At 43.6% G+C, this 27,776-nt stretch overlaps 1 long non-coding RNA gene across 1 annotated transcript; it reads left to right on the forward strand.

The window, feature by feature from the left end:
- LOC108636650 lies at positions 1-27,776 on the forward strand. The gene is made up of 3 exons (XR_001918510.1): positions 1-220; positions 3,258-3,351; positions 27,506-27,776. It is a non-coding gene; the product is annotated as an uncharacterized LOC108636650 (long non-coding RNA).

Consider the following 27,776-nt stretch of genomic DNA (forward strand, 5'->3'; position numbering starts at 1 on the left):
GGGTGGGAGCGGCGGCTGAGGAGTTAGGGGAAGGGGCTGAGAGGATGGCCTGAGGGAGGGCTATGGAGAAAGGCTCTGAAACGGCTTCCTTCTGGGCAAACGAGTTGGAAGAAGATGGTGCCCTCCTTGCGCGGGTCGGGGCCAGGTGCAGGGAGGCAGCAGAGGGGCACGCGTCCAGAGTGAGGGCACCAGAGCCCGCCCTAGACCGGGAGCTCCCGCGGTGAGAGGGGAGGAGGGCGGTGCGGCCAGCCTCCAGCCCAAAGGAGTGAACTCGAATGCGGTGCCCTTTACTGAAATAAAGTCCTTTCCCCGCCGTAGTCAGGCAGGGCACTCATTGCTGGGGACCCAGCACGCCGGGGGGAGACGCGGGGCCCGCCCTCCTGGAGTTGTTACGGGCGAGTAAACAAAGCAAATCGTTGCGCGTGGCCGCGGGCGCCCGCAGTGAAAGGCTCCGGGAGCTCGGAAAGCCCCGAGAGTAGCCGCTCTAGATGCCGGGCCAAGGGAAAGCCTCGGTAAGGAGGCGGCATTGACCGAGAGTGAGAAGGAGCCACCCGTGGGAAGGAGGACAGGCGCGGTGGGAGGTCGGTGAGGGAATCCCAGGCGGAGAGAAAAGCACTAGCGAGAGGATTCCCCACCTCCAGCTTTCTGCTGGGTGGTGGCTGAAACCTCACGGTGGAAAACCAGGCTGTGTTTTATTCTCGATGACTTGTCCGGATGCAAGCATTTCAAAGTATGGCGAGGTGCACGAGCAGATGCCCTTAAAAAAAAAAAATCATCTGGAAATAAATACAGATTCTCCGCAAGTTTCAAAGACAGTAGCGAGAGCTTATGCGTCCACTCTAGCTAGTTCCCTCTCATAGTTAAATCTTAGGTGTAGTATCAAAGCTAGGGAATCGACAGTGGCTCGCGAAGTATGTATCCTGTGCCATTTTGCCTCATGCCTAGTTTTGTATAACTACCGTTACAGTCAAGCTGCAGGGCTGTTCCATCGGCCTGGCCTGAGAATATCCAGCACTGTGGTGTTTGGGTAGCTGATACGGTAGACTTTTTAGCTTTAGCTCTGGAGCCCCGCGGTTGTCAGGGTAGACAGCGGGGCACACACAGTTGTAAGGGTGTTGGGTGGCAGATCACGGTTGCTTTGGGGTGCAGGCACTAGCGTATGGTGCAAGCCTAAGGCAGAACTCTCAAGTTTATCCCCAGTCACATCGGGAAAGAACTGTTTATATTCGTGGGAGTGGAGTACTGCTTGTGAAGTGGCTTGGTTTATAAGCCTTCTGGAGAAGATAAGGAGGGGAGTATGGCAATTTAAGGCTCCTTTCCCTCTCAGTCATCCTTGAGAAAGTCCACAGCTTCATATTTTCCATTCCGCAACAAATAAGCCCCAGAGGCATGAACTTCCTGTTTATGCCATGGTTCCCAGGAATAAGGAGTGAAGGCACAAGCAGCTAGTTAAAACCTTTAATAAAGGAGGGCTTGATTACAAATTGGAAATGGTGGGAAAGTAGCTTTCATTTTTGCTGGAAAGGGAAATATTTCAGAATGAATTTCATGTTTGTAGTACTACTCCTGCTGCCTTGATTCAAATCTCAAGGCAATCCCAACAGCCTCACTTCTGGAAGCTTAGAAAAGCGGCTTCTTCCTTTGGGACAAAGACTTTGGTAAACACTTGTTGGCCCTGGCTTCAGATTGCATCAGTGTGGGAGCTAATTCCAGGCTCCAAACTGAGAACAAGCTTTGACTTGATTTTTAAATTACTTTCAAAGTAGATGGGAATTTCCAGATTTAAGAGTTTAAAATGCTGAATTTTATTTGCCCATGAAGCTATTGTATTCTGGCTTTCTCATGCATATTCTATATAAATTTACTGATTAAACATACTTTAGGAGTTTCTGGTGGTCCGGTGGTTAGCAATCCACCTGTCAATGCAGGGGATGAGGGTTTGATTCCTAATCTGGAAAGATTCCACATGGCATGAAGCAACTGAACCCGTGGGCCACAACTACTGAAGTCACGTTCTAGAGCCCGAACACTTCAGTGAAGAGTAGCTCACACTTACTGCAGCTAGAGAAAGCCTGCGTGCAGCAACAAAGACCCAGTGCAGTCAAAAATTAATAAAATTTAAAACATACTTTGTAAATAAATACTGTTGTATCATCCTCTCTCTTTGAGGGAATTTCAGTAATGATTTGGGCTCCCTGGTGGTTCAGATGGTAGAGAATCCACCTGCAATTCGGGAGACCTGGGTTCTATCCCTGGGTTGGGACGATTCTCTGGAGAAGAGCTTTGCAACCCATTCCAGTATTCTTGCCTGGAGAATCCACATGGACAGAGGAGCCTGGCAGGCTACCGTCCATGGGGTTGCAGAGTTGGACACGACTAAGTGGCTTTAACTTCAGTAATGATTAGAAGTTAAAATTTTTTTTGAGAACTTTATGATTTAAAAATTGAGACATATAAAATTACAAATTGAAGAGAGAAAGAATTATTTATAGTGTTATTGCCTCTAACAGAACTATTATCATTTTGGTGAATTTTTCCTCTAGCTGTTATTTAAAGGACATGCTGTGCTATGCTTAGTTGCTGTCTTTTCTGACTCTGCAAACTCACGGGCTGTAGCCCGCCAGGCACCTGTCTATGGGGACTCTCCAGGCAAGAATACTGGAGTGGGTTGCCGTGCCCTCCTCCAGGGGATCTTCCCAACCCAGGGATCAAACCCAGCTCTCCCAAATTGCAGGGGGATTCTTTACCATCTGAGCCACGAGGGAAGCCCTATTTAAAGGATATTTGCATAGAATTTAAAATCAGAGTATTCATCCCATATTTCTTTTATTTTGCTGTTATTTTCCTAGCATCTTTAGGGTACCAAATTAAGTATCGATTGATGGTAATAGTGATGACATTAAGACGTGGATATGTGTTTAAGACAGACATGCACCGTGACTTTGTAACTGAATATGTAAGAAGGCAGTTTAATTAGTGTTTTTTCTGTGTCCACCTAAAAAGCACCCGAAGAACAGCAGAGAAAAGTCCTTATTTATTTTTCCTTTAAATTATGATTCCAGGCTGTTCACAATGCCTGTGGTGAAATCAACTAACCAAATGCTTATGTGAGAACAGCATTACCAGCAAGCTGTATCTGTTCCGGGAATTTTCCCCAGGAGTGGTCTGACAAGGTTGATCTGTTTCTCTGTGTAGACTAATTCACATTTATTATATTACAGTAGTATTTTTGTCTTCTTGACTCTTCTGTTCTTCAGGAAATTACTCCGGGAACTACATCATAACGGGAGTTTCACCAGAGGACTTTTGTATATGGGCTGTGGCAGCAGACCAGTTACACCATAGTACTTGGTAAGAGCACTGGCTGTTCGTGTTTTCAGATCTTATGAAAATAGAAAACATCACTGGTATTTAGTAGAGTCATCTATGGCAAGAATTTTATTAATCTGCTTTATTAGTTCACAAAGCAGATATTTATCAAACACCTACTATGTGCCAGGCACTGTTCTAGGTGCTTGGAATATAACAATGAACGAAAAAGACAAAAATTCTTGCCTGCATGGAGCTTACTTTCTAGTATTCCTTTCCACATGTATTGGTTCGCTCTGTGTGTGTACTCAGTCGGATCCTGCTGTTTGCAGCCCCCTTGACTACACCCTGGCAGGTTCCTCTCTCCCTGGAATTCTCCAGGCAAGAATATTGGAGTGGGTTGCCGTTCCTCCTGCAGGGGATCTTCCCAGCCCAGGGACTGAGCCCAAGTCTCTTGCACCTCCTGCATTAGCAGGCAGATTCTTCACCACTAGTGTCATCGGGGAAGCCTGAATTAGTTTGCTGGGGTTTACGTAGTGAAGTGCAACGGGCTGGATGGCCGAAGCGTCAGAATCGCATTTTTCTTGCAGTTCTGGAAGTGAGGAGTCCAAGATCAAGGCTCAGCAGGGTTGGTTTCTTCTGAGGAGCCTGAGGGAAGTGTCTGTCCCAGGTCTCTCTTCTTGACTTGTAGGTCAGTTTCTTTTCTTGTGTTTTCGTGTTGTCTTCTCTCTGTATACTTCTGTGTCCAAATCCCCTCTTCCTATAAGGACACCAGTCATATTGGATTAGAGCCTAGCCTAATGACCTCATTTTAACTTAATTACCTCTTTAAAGACCCTACCTCCAAATACAGTCACATTCTAAGGTGCTGGGGGTTAGGATTTCAACATACGACTTTTAGGGGAACCCAGTTCAGCTTCTAATACCACATAAGACTATGGTGTATCCAAATATTTCTCTTGTTTTCTCATATCCATATCTCTGAGGTATTCAAAACCATTTATGTTCAAAGGTACCGGGTAACAATGTACCAGGTAACCTACTTATGAGTGATTTTTTTCTGGACATGATTTATTTTTCTTAAATACTAAATGGAAAGTCCTTTGTTGGGAGGGATTACTCTGCTAGGAATGTTGCTCCATCTAGTGACTGCTGTATTCAACTACTTTTGTCAAAGTTATAAAAATGAAAAATGGAGAATTATGTTGGAGAAAAGGTTCTCTTTTCAATAGGTTATTATTCACAGGGCACTATGGAGTCATGGTGAAAACAATATTTCTTTCCACCATTGTATGTGGAAGGAAAGAGGGGTGTCTATAATGACACTATTTTTAGTAAGCGAGTAATATTAGTATCATCATTTCCTATCACCACCAATTACTATTTATTTTTTTATCCCCTGAGGAAACCAAGACTGGGTTTACTCCCTTGGCCGAGATCTCACAAATTTTAAGTAGTGTTTCCCTCAAGTCTGTATGACTCCAGAGTTTAAGCTCTTAATCGTTCAGAATAAATAAGCAAAACAGAAGGACTCAAACATTTCGTAATGCAGCCTTGATGCATGACACATCTAAGCAGGCATCCAAATGAGTGCTCGAGTGTCTTCAGTCTTGATGCAGAGGCTTAATCTTTAGCTTGAAAGGCTGCTTTACTGTTCAGTGTTTGCATTGATACGTTGTGTCAAAATGTGTCTGTTTTAGGTAATGAATTTATAAAGGACACAATCTACAACCAGGTCAGTATCATATAGCTTATTGTATACCTTGAATTACATGGGACATTTAAAATAACTATTTAAAAGCTTGGAAGTTTTGGTAGTTTCAAAGAATAGTTTTTGTTTCTCTATTATACAAGTTGAATGGGGCAGCTGAACTGCCTGGAGACATCAAGAACAGCTTCTGCAGAAAGCTGAGTGTAGTAAGACAAATCCAAGTTAGAAAAGGATGCCTTTGGAATACAGAGGATGCCTCTGTAAATGCACGTGGGTATGTCAGAGCTTGATGTTGGGGGGAAATGTATGTAATCAGATATGCAGGGATTGAAAGTGATAAGAAACGACAATGGACTGGAAAGCATATATGCCAAACTTAGAAGATAATTATGAAGCTGTAACTTGTGAATGATCTTGACAAGAGGGATGGAATGAACCCCCTTATCAAGATCATGTAACAGAGAATCTGAATAGGCCTTCATCTTTTAAAGAAATCAAATAAGTGATAACCTTCTGAAACAGAGAGTACTGGGCCCAGATGTGGTCCCTGGTGATTTCTACCAAACATTTAAGAAAGAGATTATACCAGTTCTCTACAATCTCTTCTATAAAATAGAAACAGAAGGAATACTTCCTAACTCATTCTATGAGACCAGCATTACTCTGATACCAAAATCAGACAAACACATTACATAAAAGAGAACTATAGACCAATGTTGCTCATGAAGAGAGGCACAGAAGTTCTCAACAAAATGTAAGCAAATGTAATCCAACAACATATAAAAAGAATTAGATGCATATGAAATGGTTCAGCATTTGAAAATCAGTCAGTATAATCTATCACATCAGCAGGATAAGAAAAGTCACATGATCCTATCAACAGATGCAGAAAAAGCATTTGACAGAATCCGATACTCATAAGAACTGAGTAAATAGAAAGGAATAGGGAAGGCTTCCTGAACTTGATAAAGAACATGTACAGAAAAGTTACAGTGAACGTCATACTTAGCAGTGAGACAGTAGGAGCTTCCCCACTAAGATCAGGAGCAAGGCAACTCATTTCCAACATCGTACTGAAGTCCTGAAAGTGAAAGTGATAGTCGCTCAGTCGTGTCCGACTCCGCAACTCCTTGGATTGTAGCCCGCCATGCTCCTCTGTCCATGGGATTCTCCAGGCAAGAACACTGGAGTGGGCTGCCATGCCCTTCTCCAGGGGATCTTCCCGACCCAGGCGTCAGACGCAGGTCTCCCTCAGTGCAGGCAGATTCTTTACCACTTGAGCCACCCAGGAAGCTCCCAGCTAATGAAAAAGAGGAAGTAAAAAGTGTGCAGATTTGGAAGGGAGAAAATAAAATTGTCTTTGCAGAAGACATGATTGTCTGTGTAGAAAGTATATACTCTTACAACATTACATAAGGAAGCAAAAGAAACGAAGTTAAAGAAAGGGCCCAGAACAAATAGTTTCACATTTAATAATGGTGTTTTCTTATGTAGTCAACAATTAATATGTGAACATAAGGTTATTGAATGATCCCAGCTGCTCATTTGTGGCTAGCTGAGCATAAAATATCTTCTCACTAATCTTGAAATCTTTTTGCTTGGACTTTAAAGCATAATGGCTTGGGACTTACCTGGCGGTCCAGCGGCTAAGATTCCATGCTCCCAATGCAAGGGGCCTAGGTCCACCCCCTGCTCAGGGAACTGGATCCCACATGCTACAACTAGGACTTGGCACAAACAAAGAAAACAAATATTTAAAAATAATAAGAATGGTTTGAAGTTACTGATACATCATTGGAAATTTTATGGGTGCTATATGTACACTGCATCTTTATTCTAAAAAACCTTTATTTAAGGAAGTTAGCAGTAATCGTTTCCATATCAGCCATTAAGGAATGCGAGCGTAGTAATGTAGGCTTTGATTATTGTGCCTATGCTACCCATCTTTCTGCAGTACAGTATTCCCATAGGACGCGACAAGTACTCACTAATGTTACCTTTTTCTTGCATACTGACTAATCTCCATTTATAAATAGGCACAAATGAGTGACATTGTAGCTACTGAAAAATACTAGCGGCTGCCGCTGCTGCTGCTGCTAAGTTGCTTCATTCATGTCCGACTCTGTGCGACCCCATAGACGGCAGCCCACCAGGCTCCCCCTTCCCTGGGAGTCTCAAGGCAAGAACACTGGAGTGGGTTGCCATTTCCTTCTCCAGTGCATGAAAGTGAAAAGTGAAAGTGAAGTCGCTCAGTCGTGTCTGACTACCATGTCTTAAATGCTTACTGTATGCCAGGAATGATAGTATCTCCTTTAATCCTCATAAACACCTTGCCTGGTAGTTTTCAACCCCATCCTAAATTGAGGAAGCTGAGATGGAAAATAATTTGGTCAGAGTTGCTTTGGGAGACAGCATAGAGGAGTCGTGAAGACCATGGGCGCTGTCGCCCCCCTGCCTGGGTTAGAATCCTCGTCCCACCATCTCATAGCTCTCTGACCTTGGGCAAGTTATTTAACACCCTTAAGCTTCATTTTCCTCATCTTCAAAATGGAAGAGTAAGTGAGATAACCCATGTAAAGTGCTCAGCACTATGCCTGGCACATGGTAAGCAACTTCGCATGTGTTAGTGGTTGCTAAAAGTAATTGTATATTATATAGACTATATACTAATTTTTATTATTACAATAAGCAAGCAACACCACAGATTTAAACTTAGGTCACTCTGACGCTAAAGCTTCCCCATTTCCCTCTAATCAGCACCATCTCTGTAAGTTTTTAGTCTCTGTTGAAGACAGAACCAACTCTCTTTAAATCGCTTAGACTCTGTGAAAGAAGATGTGCCAGTCTTATCAGTTAGGACAGAGTAGATTCTGTTGCATTAACGAGGATTGGAAAAGACCTTGATGCTGGGAAAGACTGAAGGCAAGGGGAGAAGGGGATGACAGAGGACGAGATGGTTGGGTGGCACCACTGACTCAGTTTTGAGCAAGCTCTGCGAGGTGGACAGGGAAGGACAGGGGAGCCTGGCATGCTGCAGGCTGTGGGGTCTCAGAGTCAGCCATAACTGAGGAACTGAACAACAGCAGCAATGAACAGCTTTCGTATCTCCATGATTTTTCACACAAGTCTGCATTTCTTACTCCTGGGATGACAGAGGCTTTTTCATCACGGTGACGTGTGCTCCCACCATCACAAGGGAAGGGAAAGGGGGCGCAGTGGCTTGTGCACTGTCTCTTGGAGCTCCTGCTGAAGGCACACGTGCACTGCTGTCTGGGTTTCTGGACAGAAGCCAGTGACTTAGCCGGGTCCCGCTTCAGACAAGCAGGGAGAAGCGTGGTTCTCTGGGTTTAGGAGAGAGAATTAGGTAGACGTCAGTGAGCAGCATTGAATGACTACTGATACCAATAATTTGAATTTTTTTTAGTTTCCTAAGTGGATATTTATATTTTCAATTTCTAAATCTGCCCCCACCCTTTCTTATGCATATAGGCCTTCCTTGACTTGTGATGGAGTTATGTCCCAATGAACCTAAGTTGCAATCATAAGTTGAAAATATTATAAGTCAAAAATACATTTGGTGCACCTAACCCACAGAACGTCATAGCCTAGCCTAGCCTACCTTAAGCGTGCCCGGAACACTTACATCAGCCTACTGCTGGGCTAAGTCATGTCACGCAAAGCCCGTTTTATAACAAAGCGTTGGCTCTCTCACGCAGTTTATTGACTTCTGTATTGGCAGTGAAAACAGGACAGTTGTGTGGGTACAGAATGGTGGTAAGTGTATCTGTTGTTTCCCCCTGTGACTGTGCGGCTTACTAGGAACTGTGGCTGCCCAGCATCAGAGAGAATGCCATTGCTAGCCTAGGAAAAGGTCAAAATTCACAGTTCAAAGTACAGTTTCTTCTGAAGGCATATCCCTTTCACACCATTCTAAAGTCAAAAGTCCTAAGTCGAACCATTGTAAGTCAGGGATCATTTGTATAAGTTCTTCAGGAAAAAGGCCTAAATATGGTTTCAGAGAAACACTTATCTTTCAGAGGGATTATATCAGAATTGTCTGGAGACTTTTTCAAGATCATGTGCCCAGACCCCACCCAAGAAATGGAAATTTCTTCAGGTCAGGCTCTACATGTGTATCTTTTGTAAAAGCTCCCCGGATGGTTCTAGTTTTCTCTCTGTTGTGACTATGCAATTGTAAACTCATATTTGTTTTCAAGGATTACGTGTAAGACAGATGGGAAGAAACAGCTGAAAGGGTCAGAAAGAGGAAGGTATCTGCAGAAATTACAACCTGGGTGTAGCAGAGTTCTTGGCTCAAGCTGAAGCCTTGCTTACCTCACAAGTCAATGTATCTGACTTGTGGCATGCCTAGGTGACTTCACGGTTCCATTTATAAAAGGGATCGCCAATCCTCATGAGAAAAACCTCATTTTAAGTTTAGGAGTGGCTGTGCAGCACAGGAGCAGCCACCCCACATCCAGGGTCAGGGCGGCGGCTGAGAGGAGCTATTCCACGTCCAGGGTCAGGGGCGGCGGCCAAGAGGAGCTACCTAATGTCCAAGGCCAGGGGCGACAGGGAAGAGGAGCTACCCCATGTCGAAGGTCAGGGGTGGTGGCCAAGAGGACCTACCCCACGTCCAAGGTCTGGGCAGTGGCCAAGAGGAGCTACCCCATGTCCAAGGTCAGCAGTGACAGCTAAGAGAAGCTACCCCATGTCCAAGATAAGGAGCAGCGGCTGCACTTCACTGGAGCAGCCGTGAAGAGATACCCCAAGTCCAAGGTAAGAGAAACCCAAGTAAGACAGTAGGCGCTGAAAGAGGGCATCAGAGGGCAGATAGGCTGAAACCACATTCACAGAAAACTAGCCAATCTAATCACACTAGGACCACAGCCTTGTCTAACTCAATGAAACTAAGCCATGCCATGTGGGGCCACCCAAGACGGATGGGTCATGGTGGAGAGGTCTGATAGAATGTGGCCCACTGGAGAAGGAAATGGCAAACCACTTCAGTATTCTTGCCTTGAGAACCCCATGAACAGTATGAAAAGGCAAAGAGATAGGACACTGAAAGATGAACTCCCCAGGTTGGTAGGTGCCCAATATGCTACTGGAGATCAGTGGAGAAATAACTCCAGAAAGAGTGAAGGGATGGAGCCAAAGCAAAAACAATACCCAGTTGTAGATGTGACTGGTGATAGAAGCAAGGTCCGATGCTGTAAAGAGCAAACTGAAGTGATCAAACAGGAGATGGCAAGAGTGAACGTCTACATTATAGGCAGCGAACTAAGATGGACTGGAATGGGTGAATTTAACTCAGACGACCATTATATCTACTACTACAGGCAGAAATCCCATAGAAGAAATGGAGTAGCCATCATAGTCAACAAGAATCCAAAATGCAGTACTTGTATGCAATCTCAAAAATGGCAGAATGATCTCTGTTCGTTTCCAAGGCAAACCATTCAATATCATGGTAATCCAAGTCTATGCCCCGACCAGTAATGCTGAAGAAGCTGAAGTTGAATGGTTCTATGAAGACCAACAAGACCTTCTAGAACTAACACCCAAAAAGACGTCCTTTTCATTATAGGGGACTGGAATGCAAAATAGAAAGTCAAGAAACACCTGGAGTAATGGGCAAATCTGGCCTTGGAGTACAGAATAAAGCAGGGCAAAGGCTAATAGAGTTTTGCCAAGAGAACGCACTGGTCATAGCAAACACCCTCTTCCAACAACACAAGAGAAGACTCTACACATGGACATCACCAGATGGTCAACACCGAAATCAGATTGATTATATTCTTTGCAGCCAAAGATGGAGAAGCTCTATACAGTCAGCAAAAACAGGACCAGGAGCTGACTGTGGCTCAGATCAAGAACTCCTTATTGCCAAATTCAGACTGAAATTGAAGAAAGTGGGAAAAACCACTAGACCATTCAGATATGACCTAAATCAAATCCCTTATGATTATACAGTGGAAGTGAGAAATAGATTTAAGGGACTAGATCTGATAGACAGAGTGCCTGATGAACTATGGACAGAGGTTCTTGACATTGTACAGGAGACAGGGATCAAGACCATCCCCAAGCAAAAGAAATGCTAAAAAAGCAAAATAGCTGTCTGGGGAGGCCTTACAAATACCTGTGAAAAGAAAAGAAGTGGAAAGCAAAGGAGAAAAGGAAAGATATACCCACTGGAATGCAGAATTCCAAAGAATAGCAAGGAGAGATAAGAAAGCCTTCCTCAGGGATCAATGCAAAGAAATAGACGAAAACAACAGAATGGGAAAGACTAGAGATCTCTTCAAGAAAATTGGAGATACCAAGGGAACATTTCATGCAAAGATGGGCTCAATAAAGGACAGAAATGGTATGGACCTAACAGAAGCAGAAGATATTAAGAAACGGTGGCAAAAATACACAGAAGAACTGTACAAAAAAGATCTTCACAACCCAGATAATCATGGTGGTGTGATCACTCATGTAGAGCCAGACCTCCTGGAATGCAAAGTCAAGTGGGCCTTAGGAAGCATCACTACGAACAAAGTTAGTGGAGATGATGGAATTCCACTTGAGCTCTTTCAAATACTGAAAAATGATGCTGTGAAAGTGCTGCACTCAATATGCCAACCAATTTGGAAACTCAGCAGTGGTCACTGGACTGGAAAAGGTCTGTTTTCATTCCAATCCCAAAGAAAGGCAATGCCAAAGAATGCTCAAACTACTGCACAATTGCACTCATCTCACATGCTAGTAAAGTAATGCTCAAAATTCTCCAAGCCAGGCTTCAGCAATACGTGAACCATAAACTTCCAGATGTTCAAGCTGGTTTTAGAAAAGGCAGAGGAACCAGAGATCAAATTACCAACATCTGCTGGATCATCGAAAAAGCAAGAGAGTTCCAGAAAAACATCTATTTCTGCTTTATTGACTATGCCAAAGCCTTTGACTGTGTAGATCACAATAAACTGTGGAAAATTTGGAAAGAGATGGGAATACCAGACAATCTGACTGGCCTCTTGAGAAATCTGAATGCAGATCAGGCAGCAACAGTCAGAACCGGACATGGAATAACAGACTGGTTCGAAATAGGAAAAGGAGTACGTCAAGCCTGTATATTGTCACCCTGCTTATTTAACTTATATGCAGAGTACATCATGAGAAATGCTGGGCTGGAAGAAGCACAGGCTGGAATCAGGATTGCCTGGAGAAATATCAATAACCTCAGATATGCAGATGACACCCCTTATGGCAGAAGGTGAAGAAGAACTAAAGAGCTTCTTGATGAAAGTGAAAGAGGAGAGTGAAAAAATTGGCTTAAAGCTGAACACTCAGAAAACTAAGATCATGGCATCCGGTCCCATCACTTCATGGCAAATAGATGGAGGAACAGCGCAAACAGTGTCAGACTTTATCTTTTTTGTGCTGCAAACTCACTGAATATGGTGACTGCAGCCATGAAATTAAAAGATGCTTATCCTTGGAAGGAATGTTATGACCATCCTAGATAGCATACTCAAAAGCAGAGACATTATTTTGTCAACAAAGGTCCGTCTAGTCAAGGCTATGGTTTTTCCAGTGGTCATGTATGGATGTGAGAGTTGGACTGTGAAGAAAGCTGAGCGCTGAAGAATTGATGCTTTTGAACTGTGGTATTGGAGAAGACTCTTGAGAGTCCCTTGGACTGCAAGGAGATCCAAGCAGTCCATCCTAAAGGAGATCAGTCCTGGATGTTCATTGAGGGCAGGAGGAGAAGGGGACGACAGAGGATGAGATGGTTTGATAGCATCACCGACTCAATGGACATGAGTTTGGGTAAACTCCGGGATTTGGTGATGGACTGGAAGCCCGACGTGCTGCACTTCATGGAGTCGCAAAGAGTTGTACACGACTAAGCGACTGAACTGAACTAAACTAAATTTAGAGGCTTCTCCCTGCCCCAACTTTTTATTGAAGAAAAATTTAATCATAGAGAAGATGAAAAGTATTTCAGTTCAGTTGAATACAGTCGCTCAGTTGTGTCTGACTTCACGACCCCATGGACGCCCGCACACCAGGCTTCCCTGTCCATCACCAACTCCCGCAGCCTACTCAACCTCATGTCCATTGAGTCGGTGATGCCATCCAACATTCGCATCCTCTGTTCTCCCCTTTTACTCTCGCCTTCAATCTTTCCCAGCATCAGGGTCTTTTCAAATGAGTCAGTTCTTTGCATCAGGTGGCCCAGGTATTGTAGTTTCAGCGTCAACCTCAGTCCTTCCAATGAACACCCAGGACTGATCTCCTTTAGGATGGACTGCTTGGATCTCCTTGCAGTCCAAGGGACTCTCAAGAGTCTTCTCCAACACCACACTTCAAAAGCATCAATTCTTCGGTGCTCAGCTTTCTTTATAGTCCAACTCTCACATCCCATACATGACCACTGGAAAAACCATAGCCTTGACTAGACGGACCTTTGTTGGCAAAGTAGTGTCTCTGCTTTTTAATATGATGTTTAGGTTGGTCATAGCTTTTCTTCCAAGGAGCAAGCATCTTTTAATTTCATGGCTGCAGTTACCATCAGTAGTGGAGCCCCCCACCGCCCTGCAAAATAAAGTCTGTCACTGTTTCCATTGTTTCACAGTCTATTTGCCATGAAGTGATGGGACCAGATGCTATGATCTTAGTTTTATGAATGTTGAGTTTTAAGCCAACTTTTTCACTTTCATCAAGAGGCTCTTTATTTCTTCTTCACTTTCTGCCGTAAGTGTGGTGTCATCTGCATATCTGAGGTTATTGATATTTCTCCCGGCAGTCTTGATTCCAGCTTGTGCTTCATCCAGCCTGGCATTTCACGTGATGTACTCTGCATATAGTTAAATAAGCATGGTGACAATATCAGCCTCGACATACTCCATTCCCAGTTTGGAACCAGTCTGCTGTTCCCTGTCCAGTTCTAACCATTTGGAAATAACTTTCTGACGTACTTTTGGTTTCATTGTTATTCTTTACACACACTGCTCAGACTGTCTTTTTTTAATGTAAAAGTTACCATGTTTTCATAGAGTGGCAATGCAGTGATTAGTAAAAGTGTTTTGTCATGTCAGTGATTAATTTTTCCCCTTCAGTGAAATTACTCAGTTTTGTACTCAGTTAGCAGTCATTGAATCATTCTTAGCTCTATGTCAGATATTTTATTCAGGTGATGAAATCATCAAAAGCCTTTTTTTTGAGACCTTCTAGGCCTTCCAAAGGGGTAGCAAGTTAATTGCCCCTCAGCAGTACTAACGGGCGCATTGGGCATGCACCAGATTGTGACTGCAAGGGAAGTGAGCAGCACCGGGCTGGCATCTAGTGGACTTCATGTTCAGGAGGAGCTTCCTCTCAGGATCCGCCATGGAGTCCCTAATTTAGAAGCAGGTGAACCGCAGCACTAACCAGAGAGCAAGTGAGGTACAGAAATAGGAACAGAAGATGTTTCTTAAGTCTCAAGGTGATCTTAGGCAAGTTGTTGCTTTGTCTTCGGCATCCTTTCGCTTCTCATATCTGCCCCTCTTGTGCTTCGTGGTGCTTGGTGCTCATTACCACGATGCTCCAGTCCATCTGGGCTTGTCTTCTTCTGTCAAAACTCTCTGTGATCCAGAATTATCTACATTCATCTTTTGGAGAGTCTCTGATATTAGAAAAAAAAAGTAACTCCATTGTATTGATTTGCCCTAATGAATACACGGGCTTCCCTGGTGGCTCAGATGGTAAGGAATCTGCCTGCAATGCAAGGGCCTACGGTTTGATCCCTGGGTTGGGAAGATCCCTTGGGGAAGGGAATGGCTACCCACTCCAGTATTTTTGCCAGGAGAACTCCATGGACAGAAGAACCAGGTGGGCTACAGTTCATGGGATCACAAACAGTCAGACACGACTGAGCAACTCTGAGAGAAAGAGAGAATGAATATATGAATTATTAGTAGCCAACCTCTTAATGTGTTCGGATATAATTGATACTTTAAAGAGGAATGCCTATACAAATGAACTTAAATTTGAAAGAATTTCTTTCATTATTAGAATGTAAAAAAAATCCAGGCTGTTTTAGGAGGGCACATTTAGGGGGTAGAGGTGAAAGCAGTTTGGTTATCTTCTGGAGCCCAGTTCTGTGGGTACTTAGAAGCCTAAGCTGTTAGGCCTTTTCAGGTTTACTTCCCTGTGTGAAGAGCCTATTATTTCTTGAGCTCTCAGTTCTTTCAGAGTTTCTTTTGACGATGGTAGTAGGGATGTTGACTTTATTGTAGGAGTTGTTTGAAAGGTCTTACTTGTATCTTGGTTACTAGGTTACTAGGTATCTTTGTTATTAGATCTCTGCCTCCAGAGACTTAGTGGAGGAGGGAAAACAGATGAAGAAAAGTATGTAATAAGTACTATAATAAAGTTTCTTAGAGGAATTGACATTCAGCAAATATTAACTAGGTGCCTGCTATGTGCCCAGCACAGCCTAGGTGCTGGGGATATGGTGATAAATAGGACAGGCTTAGTCCCTGCCTCCATGGAGCTGACTGTCTAGTGGTTCCGGACACAGGCTGCAGGCAACATGTTGTCAGGGAAATGTTTACTACATAGAGGTCAGGCAAAACACAGACTTGCTTTCATATTCTATCATGGTAAAGTGGCATTTCATATGAAATGGAAAAGTAGCTGATCAAGTTATCTTGTATGATTATATGGGAATATGTACTCACTGAGCAGGAAGTTCTGGGGAATCAGATAGCTGTTGCCATAGGTCAGTTTAAAGGGGAACAGGCATGATTGAACCATGATGGCTGCCTTTAATGGCATGGGGTAATTTAAAGCAAGCAGGTGACACATTCAGATTGCAGAAGTATTGCTTTAATGGAGTACAACTGAGAGCCTTTATGAGATAGTGTTGTAAAAAAAAATCTCTTCTAGCTTATAGTCATAGGGCTGAGATAACTGAAAGCCATATTCAGAGACTGATTCTGTGATTTGGTAAATTATGTTAGTACATGAATTCACATACTTTGCAAGCATTTTATATGAATGTCAGGTTAAGCTAGATTAGTGAATAGTGGGGTCTTAACAAATGGAATAGCAGCATATGAAAACATCAAGGCTTAGAGAACCCCAAACTCCTAGATTTATCCAAAATAGATAAATAGATATCTCTGTGTGGCACTGTTAACATTTTGGAATGGATTATTTTGTTGTGGGGGCTGCCCTGGGCATTGTGAGATGTTTAGCAGCATCCCTGCCTCCAGCTCCATCCCTGGCCAGTAGCACCCCATCCCTGAGACACAGCAATCAAAAATGTCTCCAGATATTGCCAAACGCCCACCCCCACCCCAGGTGAGGCAAGGGAGGAAATTGCCTCTGGTTTGAGAAGCATTGGATAAATGTTACCTGTTGTGTAAACCTCGCTTGATGAAACCATGACTCAGAGAGAAAACCGAGAAGTCGTCTCATGCTCCATCTCCCATCATCATTTATCTAGTAATTCACACTTAACACTTCGTTAAAATCATATTAAACACTTTATAAAAGTAAAACAAATTGCAGTTCTAGAGTAAGAATCCATTTGTCAGGGTAAAATGCATAGGTCACTTCACACTTGTTCCACCTGAACATAAATACACACAAGGAATTAGTAATATGAATTATTTAATATTACAAAGCGTTTCTCAGCTGCCGCGCATCCTGGCGTTGAGTAGTATGCTAATTAGTGAAAAAATGGACATGCAACACTCTGAGAGTTTAATATACAAGTATCTGCTTCATCCATGCTCAGAGAGGATTTGTCCAACTGTTTAATTTGCGTTTTCTCTTACCAAAGTGCTTGTGCTGTTCCTGTTCCTTCCATAGCAAAGTCTGTCTGATAGCAGAAGCACAGCCCACACGCCTACACAGGCCTCAGGGACAGTCGCCTTTTATTTAGAGGGGAACGGAGGACAAGAACAAGAGATGCAGAAAAACATCTCCCTGGAGCCCAAATTAAGTTAGTGTCACACCGGGGACCTGTTTGAGGTGACAGATTGCCCTGTGCCAGCACTGGGTGCTGGGCCCTGACCGATACCGATATCCATGTGTTCTTTTATGAATTTATTCTCTCTCTCATACGTAGGGGGCTCTCTTAACAAGTGGGGCCTGGGTGACCAGTTCGAAGGCTGGTGTAGGGTCTTACCATTCAGTGTGTACTGCTTAGGTCACGCCCTTTGTTCCCAGTAGGGCACCTGCTCCACAGCTATTCAGTCATGCTGCGCTTGCCAGCTTAGTCTTTGCAGAAAGCGTTCATGCCACGAGGGAGCGGAACCAGGGCCCTCGCTCCTCTCTTTTTATATTTTGAACCTTTCTATTTGTAAATACTTTTGTTTCTTTAATAACTGTATGGATTTATCTTGGCTGTGCTGGGTCTCCGTTGCTCCGCAGGCTTGTCTCTGGTTGCAGGGGGTGGGGGCTGCTCTCCAGTTGTGGTGGGTGGGTTCTCGCTGCGGTGGCTTTTCTTGTGTGGAGCACGGACTCCAGGGAGCACGGGCATCAGCAGTTGCGGCTCCCAGGATCTGGAGCACAGGCTCAGGAGCTGTGGTGCTGAGTTACTCCTCGGCACATCCTGGACCAGGGATCAAACCTGTGTCTCCTGCGTTGGCAAGCAGGTTCTTTACCACTGAGCCATCGGGGAAGCCGTTGAAATTACAAAACAAACTTGCAAAGACAGTACAGATTTCCTGTGTGCTCTTCCCCAGGCTCCCCTGAAAGGTAACCTCTTCCATAATCGAGCTGCATTTACCAGAACTAAGACATCAACATGAGTACAATACTGTTAACAAAACCGCAAACTTTATTTGGCTTTCCCCAGTTTATTTTTGCTGACGCCCTTTCTCTGTTTCAGAAAGTCACAGTGCGTTCAATCATCATGATCCTTTAGTCTCCAAGCTGTGAGTTTCTTCTTGGCCTTTCCTTGTCTTTAGTGCCCTTGGCAGTTTTGACGAGTTCAGTTCAGTTACTCAGTCATATCCAACTATTTGCGACCCTATGGACTGCAGCATGCCAGGCCTCCCTGTCCATCACCAAATTCCGGAGTTTACCCACTCATGTCCATTGAGTCAGTGATGCTATCCAACCATCTCATTCTCTGCCGTCCCCTTCTCCTCCTGCCCTCAATCCTTCCCAGCATCAGGGTCTTTTCAAATGAGTCAGCTCTTCGCATCAGGTGGCCAAAGTATTGGAGTTTCAGCTTCAACCTCAGTCCTTCCAATCAACACCCAGGACTGATCTCCTTTAGGATGGACTGCTTGGATCTCCTTGCAGTCCAAGGGACCCTTAAGAGTCTTCTCCAACACCACAGTTCAGAGGCATCAATTCTTTGGTCCTCAGCTTTCTTTATATCCCAACTCTCACATCCATACATGACCATTGGAAAAACCATAGTCTTGACTAGACGGACCTTTGTTGGCAAAGTAATGTCTCTGCTTTTTAACACGCTATCTAAGTTGGTCATAACTTTCCTTCCAAGGAGCAAGCGTCTTTTAATTTCATGGCTGCAATCACCATCTGCAGTGATTTTAGGGCCCCCCCAAATAAAGTCAATCACTGTTTCCACTGCTCCCCCATCTATTTACCATGAAGTGATGGGACTGGATGCCATGAATGTTGAGCTTTAAGCCAATTTTTTCTCTCTCCTCTTTCACCAAGAGGCTCTATAGTTCTTCACTTTCTGCCATAAGGGTGGTGTCATCTGCATATCTGAGGTTATTGATATTTCTCCTGGCCATCTTGATTCCAGCTTGTGCTTCTTCCAGCCCAGCGTTTCTCATGATGTACTCTGCTTATCTGTTAAATAAGCAGGGTGACAATATACAGCCTTGATGTACTCCTTTTCCTATTTGGAACCAGTCTGTTGTTCCATGTCCAGTTCTAACTGTTGCTTCCTGATCTGCATACAGGTTTCTCAAGAGGCAGGTCAGGTGGTCTGGTATTCCCATCTCTTTCAGAATTTTCCACAGTTTACTGTGATCCATACAGTCAAAGGCTTTGGCATAGTCAATAAAGCAGAAATAGATGTTTTTCTGGAACTCTCTTGCTCTTTTGATGATCCATCAGATGTTGGTAATTTGATCTCTGGTTCCTCTGCCTTTTCTAAAACCAGCTTGAACATCTGGAAGTTCACAGTTCATGTACAGTTGAAGCCTGGCTTAGAGAATTTTGAGCATTACTTTACTAGCGTGTGAGATGAGTGCAACTGTGCGGTAGTTTGAGCATTCTTTGGCACTGCCTTTCTTTGGGATTGGAATGAAAACTGACCTTTTCCAGTCCTGTGGCCACTGCTGAGTTTTCCAATATTGCTGGCATGTTGAGTGCAACATTTTCACAGCATCATCTTTTAGAATTTGAAATAACTCAACTGGAATTCCATCATCTCCACTAGCATTGTTGGTACTGATGCTTCCTAAGGCCCACTTGACTTTGCATTCCAGGAGGTCTGGCTCTAGGTGAGTGATCACACCATCGTGATTATCTGGGTCGTGAAGATCTTTTTCTATAGTTCTTCTGTGTATTCTGTCACCGCTTCTTAATATCTTCTGCTTCTGTTAGGTCCAGACCATTTCTGTCCTTTATTGAGCCCATCTTTGCATGAAATGTTCCCTTGGTATCTCTGATTTTCTTGAAGAGATCTCTAGTCTTTCCCATTCTGTTGTTTTCCTCTATTTCTTTGCATTGATCATTGAGGAAGGCTTTCTTATCTCTCCTTGCTATTCTTTGGAACTCTGCATTCAGATGCTTGTGTCTTTCCTTTTCTCCTTTGCTTTTGGCTTCTTTTCACAGCTATTTGTAAGGCCTCCCCAGACAGCCATTTTGCTTTTTAGCATTTCTTTTTCTTGAGGATGGTCTTGATCCCTGTCTCCTGTACAGTGTCACAAACCTCCGTCCATAGTTCATCAGGCACTCTGTCTATCAGATCTAGTCCCTTAAATCTATTTCTCACTTCCACTGTATAACCATAAGGGATTTTATTTAGGTCATACCTGAATGGTCTAGTGCTTCCCCACTTTCTTCAATTTCAGTCTGAATTTGGCAATAAGGAGTTCTTGATCTGAGCCACAGTCAGCTCCTGGTCCTGTTTTTGCTGACTGTATAGAGCTTCTCCATCTTTGGCTGCAAAGAATATAATCAATCTGATTTTGGTGTTGACCATCTGTGATGTCTGTGTGTATAGAGTCTTCTCTTGTGTTGTTGGAAGAGGGTGCTTGCTATGACCAGTGGGTTCTCTTGGCCAAACTCTATTAGCCTTTGCCCTGCTTCATTCTGTACTTCAAGGCCAAATTTGCCTGTTACCCCAGGTGTTTCTTGACCTTCTACTTTTGCATTCCAGTCCCCTATAATGAAAAGGACATCTTGTTTTGGGTGTTAGTTCTAGAAGGTCTTGTAGGTCTTCATAGAACTGTTGAACTTCAGCTTCTTTAGCATTACTGATCGGGGCACAGACTTGGGTTACTGTGATACTGAATGGTTTGCTTTGGAAACAAACAGAGATCATTCTGTTGTTTTTGAGATTGCATCCAAGTATTTTGGACTCTTGTTGACTGTGATGGCTACTCCGTTTCTTCTGAGGGATTCCTGCCCGCAGTAGTAGATATAATGGTCATCTGAGTTAAATTCACCCATTCCAGTCCATTTTAGTTTGCTGATTCCTAGAATGTCGACGTGCACCTTTGCCATCTCCTGTTTGACCACTTCCAATTTGCCTTGATTCATGGACCTGACAGTCCAGGTTCCTATGCAATATTGCTCTTTACAGCATCGGACCTTGCTTCTATCACCAGTCACATCCACAACTGAGTGTTGTTGTTGCTTTGGCTCCATCCCTTCATTCTTTCTGGAGTTATTTCTCCACTGATCTCCAGTGGCATCTTGGGCACCTACCGACCTGGGGAGTTCCTCTTTCAGTGTCCTATCTCTTTGCCTTTTCATGCTGTTTGTGGGGTTCAAGGCAAGAATGCTGAACAGGTTTGCCATTCCCTTCAGTGGATGACATTCTGTCACACCTCTCCACCATGACCCATCCGTCTTAGGTGGCCCCACACGGCTGGCTTAGTTTCATTGAGTTACACAAGCTGTGGTCCGTGTGATCAGATTGGCTCGTTTTCTGTGATTGTGGTTTCCATCTGTCTGCTTTCTGATGCTATCTCTCAGTGCCTACCATCTTACTTGGGTTTCTCTACCTTGGACGTGAAGTATCTCTTCACAGCTGCTCCAGCAAAGTGCAGCCACTGCTCCTGACCTTGGATGTAGGGTATCTCCTCATGGCCACCGCTCCTGACCTTGGACGTGGGGTATCTCCTCGCAGCCACTGCTCCTGACCTTGAACGTGGGGTATCTCCTCATGGCTACCACTCCTGACCTTGGACGTGGGGTATCTCCTCTCAGCCACTGCTCCTGACCTTGGATGTGGGGTATCTCCTCTCAGCCACCGCTCTTGAACTTGGATGTAGGGTATCTCCTCATGGCCACCACTCCTGAGCTTGGATGTAGGGTATTTCCTCTCAGCTGTTCCTGCGCTGTGCAGCTGCTGCCAGAATACTAGAGTGGATAGCCTATCCTTTCTCCAGGGGATCTTCCTGACCCAGGAGTTGAACTGGGGTCTCCTGCATTGCAGGCGGATTCTTTACCAACTGAGCTATCAGGGAAGCCGATTTTGAAGAGTGCAGGTCAGGTTTTGTAAGCTGTTCCTCTATTTATGTTTGCCTGGTGTTTGGATTTATCATGATCACATTGGGAGTGTGGATTTGGGGGAGGAATGCCACAGAGATGAGCCGCCCTTTTCACTGTATCGTATCAGAACAGACAGCATGACTTATGACTTACCCTTGGGGTGCTCACTTGGCTAGGGTGGTGTGTCTTGTTTCTCTAGTTACTTGTGTCTCTCCATACTGTGTAGTTTTTATTTGGCTGCACCAAGTCTTTGCAGCATGCAAACTCATAACTGGCATGTAGGGTCTAGTTCCCTGACCAGGGATTGAACCTGGGCCCCCTGCGTTGGGAGCCTGGAGTCTTAACCACTGGGCCACTGGTAAGTCCTTCTGTACCCTAGTCTTTCGAAGAAAGTTGCTAAGCCCAGACCACACTCTAGGGATAGGGAATGCACTTTAAAAAAAAGCATTCTAGCAGTCCTTATCTAATATCCTTTCTTACCCCCACCTCCAACTGTCCATTCAGTTCCTGAGCCTTTGGAAGATTCTGTGATACACGACAGTTTCATTCTTGGCTTTCCCTACTATATTCTAAGTCACTTTTCTGCATTCTAGCCTTAATGTTTTATTGCTATTGTATCCTCTTCTTTTCTCTCTGGATTTATAGGATTGAGTTTTTTAAAAATCCCTTTAAAGTAGTTTTAGTGAAGTTTCAGAGGAAGTGAAATTGAAAATTATTGTATTCAGTCTGGCATCTTTATCTGGAAGCCTCAGGGGAAACATTTTTTAATCATCAAAATTGACATGTAATCTGCATTAAACATTGCGATCAGTCAAGAAACTCAGTTCCCAGCTAGAGAAGCAAGGGTTCTAGTGTTGGTTGGTATGCTTGGCCCTGATCATCAAGGGTAAATTATGGTTACTGTTATAAAGCTAGCAGAGTCTGGATACTTCCTCTTACATGCCTAGTTAATCAGTTTAACAAAAAATAAAGTAGGCTTAGATACCTCAGGAATCAAAATTGGGGTCAGCTGACCAGGCAGAGAACTTTAACTGACTGATGCTAGCCAAAGGCAACCAAAGCTTGAATTTATAGGGGAAGGAAGTGTGGATCGTGAGTTTTAAATCATTGTAACTAGGCTCAAACACATCTTTATTAATCAGTATAGTAACCATTGCAATCAACACATTTTTGCCAACAAGAAATAAGCTTGCTTATTCCTATAGCATAATTTGCTGTATGATTCAGAGAGTTCAAACCAGGGTTCTGTAACAACCTAGAAGGGTGGGATGGGGAGGGAGGTAGGAGGGAGGATTAAGAGGGAGGGGACATAGAAATACTTATGGCTGATTCAGTTGATGTTTGGCAGAAACCAACACAATACTGTAAAGCAATTATCTTTCAATTAAAAATGAATTTTAAAAAAGGTAGATTATGGATCATTATAGGCATTAATATAGTCATGGTGATTAAATATAAACTCCCTGGGTTGGGAAGATCTCCTGGGGAAGGAGATGGCAACCCACTCCAGTACTCTTGCCTGGAAAATCACATGGATGGAGGAACGTGGTAGGCTACAGTCCATGGGGTTGCAAAGAGTCAGACAGGACTGACTGACTTCACTTTAACTTCATGATAAAAAAAAAAGTCTGTGTTTCAGGATTTGACAAACTCTTGGAAAACATATCCTGCCTTCTGCTAGTTACAGAAGTATTTTCCCTGGGAAAAGTCACTGATATGCTTGAAGAAGTGGTAGTCGGTTGGCGAGAGGCCTGGTGAATATGGTGGATGAGGCAGAACTTCGTGACCCAGTCATCCAGTTTTTGAAGCATCGGTCGTGTGGCGTGTGGTTGGGCATCGTTGTGGAGAAGAGTCGGGCCCTTTCCGGTGGCCAGTGCCGCCGGCTGCAGCCACTGCGGTTGGCAGTGCATCTCATCCGTTTGCCGAGCAGACGGTTTCCCGGGGGCTGAGAAAGCTGCAGTGGGTCACACTGGCAGACCCGGAAACAGTAACCAGGATCTTTTTTTTGGTGCAAGTTTGGCTTTGGGAAGTGCTTTGCAACTTCTTCTTGGTTCAGCCACTGAGCTGGTCATCGCTGGTTGTCTTTTCACCACACATCCCATTCCAGTTGAGAAATGGTTCATTGCTGTGGAGAATAAGAGAAGATGATACTTCAAAATGACCATTTTTTGATTTGCAGTCAGCTCACGAGGCACCCACTTACCGAGCTTTTTCACCTTTCCAGTTTGCTTAAATGAATGCCGAATGACTGGAATGGTTGACACTGAGTTCTTGGGAAACTTCTCATGTAATTGTAAGAGGATCCGCTCTGATGATGGCTTTCAGCTGGTCGTTGTTAACGTCCGATGGCTGGCCGCTATGCTCCTCATCTTCAAGGCTCTCATCTCCTTTGCAAAGTTTCTTGACCCACCACTGCACTGTATGTTCATTAGTAGTTCCTGGGCCCAATGTGTTGATATTGTGAGTTGTCTCTGCTGCTTTATGGCCCATTTTGAACTCGAATAAGAAAATGACTGGAATTTGCTTTTTCTCTAATATCATTTCTATCTATAGTCTAAAATAAACAGCAAGTAATGTCTTTAGCAAAAAAAAAAAAAAAAACCATAAAGTGAGAAGTGAGCATTAAAATGATGTATAGCATAACCACATTTATTTAAGAATATATTCCAGTATCAAATGGCAAAATCCAGTGCAAAACTGCAATTGGTCTTGTACCAACCTAATGTTGGTCTGGCAAAGGGACGGCTTCTTGACTCTGGCCTCTTGGCCATTTCTGTCAGTGGAGACCTGCTCTCCATGTATTTGCTCTCTTTCTCTCTCCCTCCCTTGTCTTGCATTTTTCCTCCTCTTCCTCTTCTTCATCTTTTTAAAAGATTTTAAAGAGCAGCTTTGAGATTATAATGAAACTGGGAGGAAGACACAGAGACTTCCCGCACATAGGCATACCTCGTTCAGTTGTGCTTTGCTCTTTAGTGCTTGCAGAGACTGTCTTTTTACCAACAGAAGGTCTACGGCAGCCCTGCATCAGGCAAGCCTGTCGGTGCCATTTGCTTCCGACAGCATTTGTTCACCTCTTGTCCCCATGTCAGTTTCAGTAATTATTGCAATATTTTGAAGTTTTTCATTATTATTATATTTGCTATGGTGATCTGTGATCAGTGACCCTTGACGTGAATATTATAGTTGTTTGGGGGAGCCATGAACCACGCCCGTGTAAGATAATTGATAAATGTGTGTATTCTGACTACTCCGCCAGTTGGCTGTTCCCCTGTCTCTCTCCCTCTCCTTGGGCCTCCCTATTCCCTGAGACACAGCAGTTTTGAAATTAGGCTAATTAATAACTTCACAGTGGTCTCTAAGTGCTCAAGTGAAAGGAAGAGTTGCATATCTCTCACTTTAAATAAAAAACTAGACATGATTAAGCTTAGCGAGGAAGGCACGTTGAAAGCCAAGATGGGCCAAAAGTTAGGCCTCTTGCCCCAGTCAGCCAAGTTGTGAATGCAAAGGAAGGGTTCTTGAAGGAAATGAAAAGTGCTACTCCAGTGAACACACAGATGATAAGCAAGCAACCAACCTTGCTGTTGATGTGGAGAAAGTTTTAGTGGTCTGAGATTAGGCCACTAGATTAGATAGGAGATTAAATCGCCATAACATTCCAGTAAGCCAAAGCCTAATCCAGAGCAAGGCTCTACATTTTCAATTTGATGAATGCTACAGTAAGAAAGCTACAGAAGAGAAGTCTGAAGCTAGCAGAGGCTGGTTCATGGGATTTAAGGAAAGAAGCCATCCCTTTAACATAAAAGTACAAGGTGAAGAAGTATATATGTTCTGATATAGAACCTACAGCAAGTTTTCCCAAAAATCTTAGCTAAGATAATTAACAAAGGTGGCTAAACAACAGATTTTCAATGTCAACAAAATGGCCTTCTATTGGAAGAAGATGCCATCTGGGACATTCATAACTAGAGAGGAAAAAATAAATGCCTGGCTTCAAAGCTTCAAAGGACAGACTCACTGTCATATTAGGAGCTCACACAGCTGTTGACTTAAAGTTGAAGCCAGTCTCATTTTCCATTTCAGAAATCACGGGGCCCCTAGGAATTCTGCTAAATTCATTCTGCCTGGGTTCTATAAATGAAGCAACAGATCCCAGATGGCAGCACATCTGTTTACAACATGGTTTACTGAGTATTTTAAGCCCACGATTGAGACCCAGTGCTCAGAAAAAAAGGACTTCTTTAAAAACATTACTGTTCACTGATAATGCCCTTGGTCACCCGAGAGCTCTAATGGAAATGCACAGTGAGCTTAATGTTGTTTTCCTGCCGGCTAACACAACATCTACTCTGCAGCCCATGGATCAAGAGTAATTTCAAGTTTCAAGTCCTGTTATTTAAGAAATACATCTCATAAGGCCATAGCTGCCATAGATAGATATTCCTCTGATGGATCTGGAAAAGTACATTGAAAACCTTCTTGAAAGGATTCGCCATTCTAGCGGCCATTAAAAACATTCGTGATTCATGGGTATAGGTCAAAATATCAACACAAGCAGGAGTTTGGAAGGAGTTGACTCCAGTTCTCATGGGTGATTTTGAGGGTTCAAGACCTGAATTGAGGAAGCGACTTCAGATGTGGTGGAAACAGTGAGAGAGCTAGAATTTGAAGTGCAGCCTGAAGACGCGGCTGAACTGCTACAATCTCGTGATGGAACAGTGATGGGTGAGGAGGCGCTTCTTATGGATGAGCAAAGAAACGGACTTCTTGAAATGGAATCTACTCTGGTAACGATGCTGTAGTAATTGTTGAAAGACAACAAAGGATTTAGAATATTACATAAACTTAATTGATAAAGTTGCAGTAGGGTTTGAGAGAGTTGGTTCCAATTTTGAAAGAAGTTCTGCTGTGGGTAAAATGCTATCAAACAGCATCGCACGCTCCAGAGAAATTGTTTGTGAAAGGAAAAGTCAACTGATGTGGCAACCTTCATTGTTGTCTTTTTAAAATTTATTTTTAATTGGAGGATAATTACAATATTGTGTTAGTTTCTACCATACATCAGCCGTAGGTATACGTATGTCCCTTCCTTCTTGAATCTGCCTTCCACCTCCCACGCCCATCCCACCCCTCTAGGTTGTCACAGAGCATCCAGCTTGAGCTCCCCGTGTCACGCGGCAGATTCCCACTGGCTGCCTCTCCTGCACGTGCTGACGTGTGTGTCTCGGTGCTGCTCTCTCGGTTCGTCCCATCCTCTCTTTCCCCACCGTGTTCACAAGTCTGTGTCTCCTTTGCTGCCTTACAAACAGGTTCATTAGGAGATCTTCCTAGATTCCATGTATATATGTGTATATATAGGTTATACTACCCGGGCCTCCCTCATTGCAGGCAGATGCTTTACCCTCTGAGCCACCAGGGCTATATATGTTAATATATGATATTTGTGTCTTATTCTAAGAAATTTTCACCCCAGCCTTCAGTAACTGCCACCCTGATCAGTCAACAGCCACCAACACTGAGGCAAGACCCTCCCCCAACAAAAAGATTATGATTTGCTGAAGGCTCAGATGATGATTAGCATTTTTTAAGCAATAATGTATTTCTTAGTCAAGGTATGTACGTTGGTTTGTTGTTTTTTTTTTTTTTTAAGACATAATGCTGTTCGACACTTAATATAGTATAGGGTAAATATGTTTTTTTTTGTTTTTTTTTTTTTAAATATAAGTTTTATATGCACTGAGAAGACAAAAAAAATTTCATGTGACTTGCTTCATTGTGATATTTGCTTTATTGCAGTGGTCTGGAAGTGAACCCATGACATCTCTGCAGTATGTCTATATTCCCTGAACCCTTGTATGTGCAGTCTCCACCGTTATCGACATCCCTCACGAGAACAGCACAGTTGTTACAAAGGATACGCCTACACTGAGACGTCATCATCCCCCAAAGCCCAAAGTTTACCTCGGGGTTCACTCAGGGTTCACATTCTGTGGATTTGGACAGATGCATCATAATGCGAGGTTGAGATGGTTGGGTGGCATCACCGACTGGATGGACATGAGTTTGA

The sequence above is a fragment of the Capra hircus genome, chromosome 8, assembly GCF_001704415.2.
Source record: "Capra hircus breed San Clemente chromosome 8, ASM170441v1, whole genome shotgun sequence".
In the NCBI taxonomy this organism is placed as follows: Eukaryota; Metazoa; Chordata; class Mammalia; order Artiodactyla; family Bovidae; genus Capra; species Capra hircus.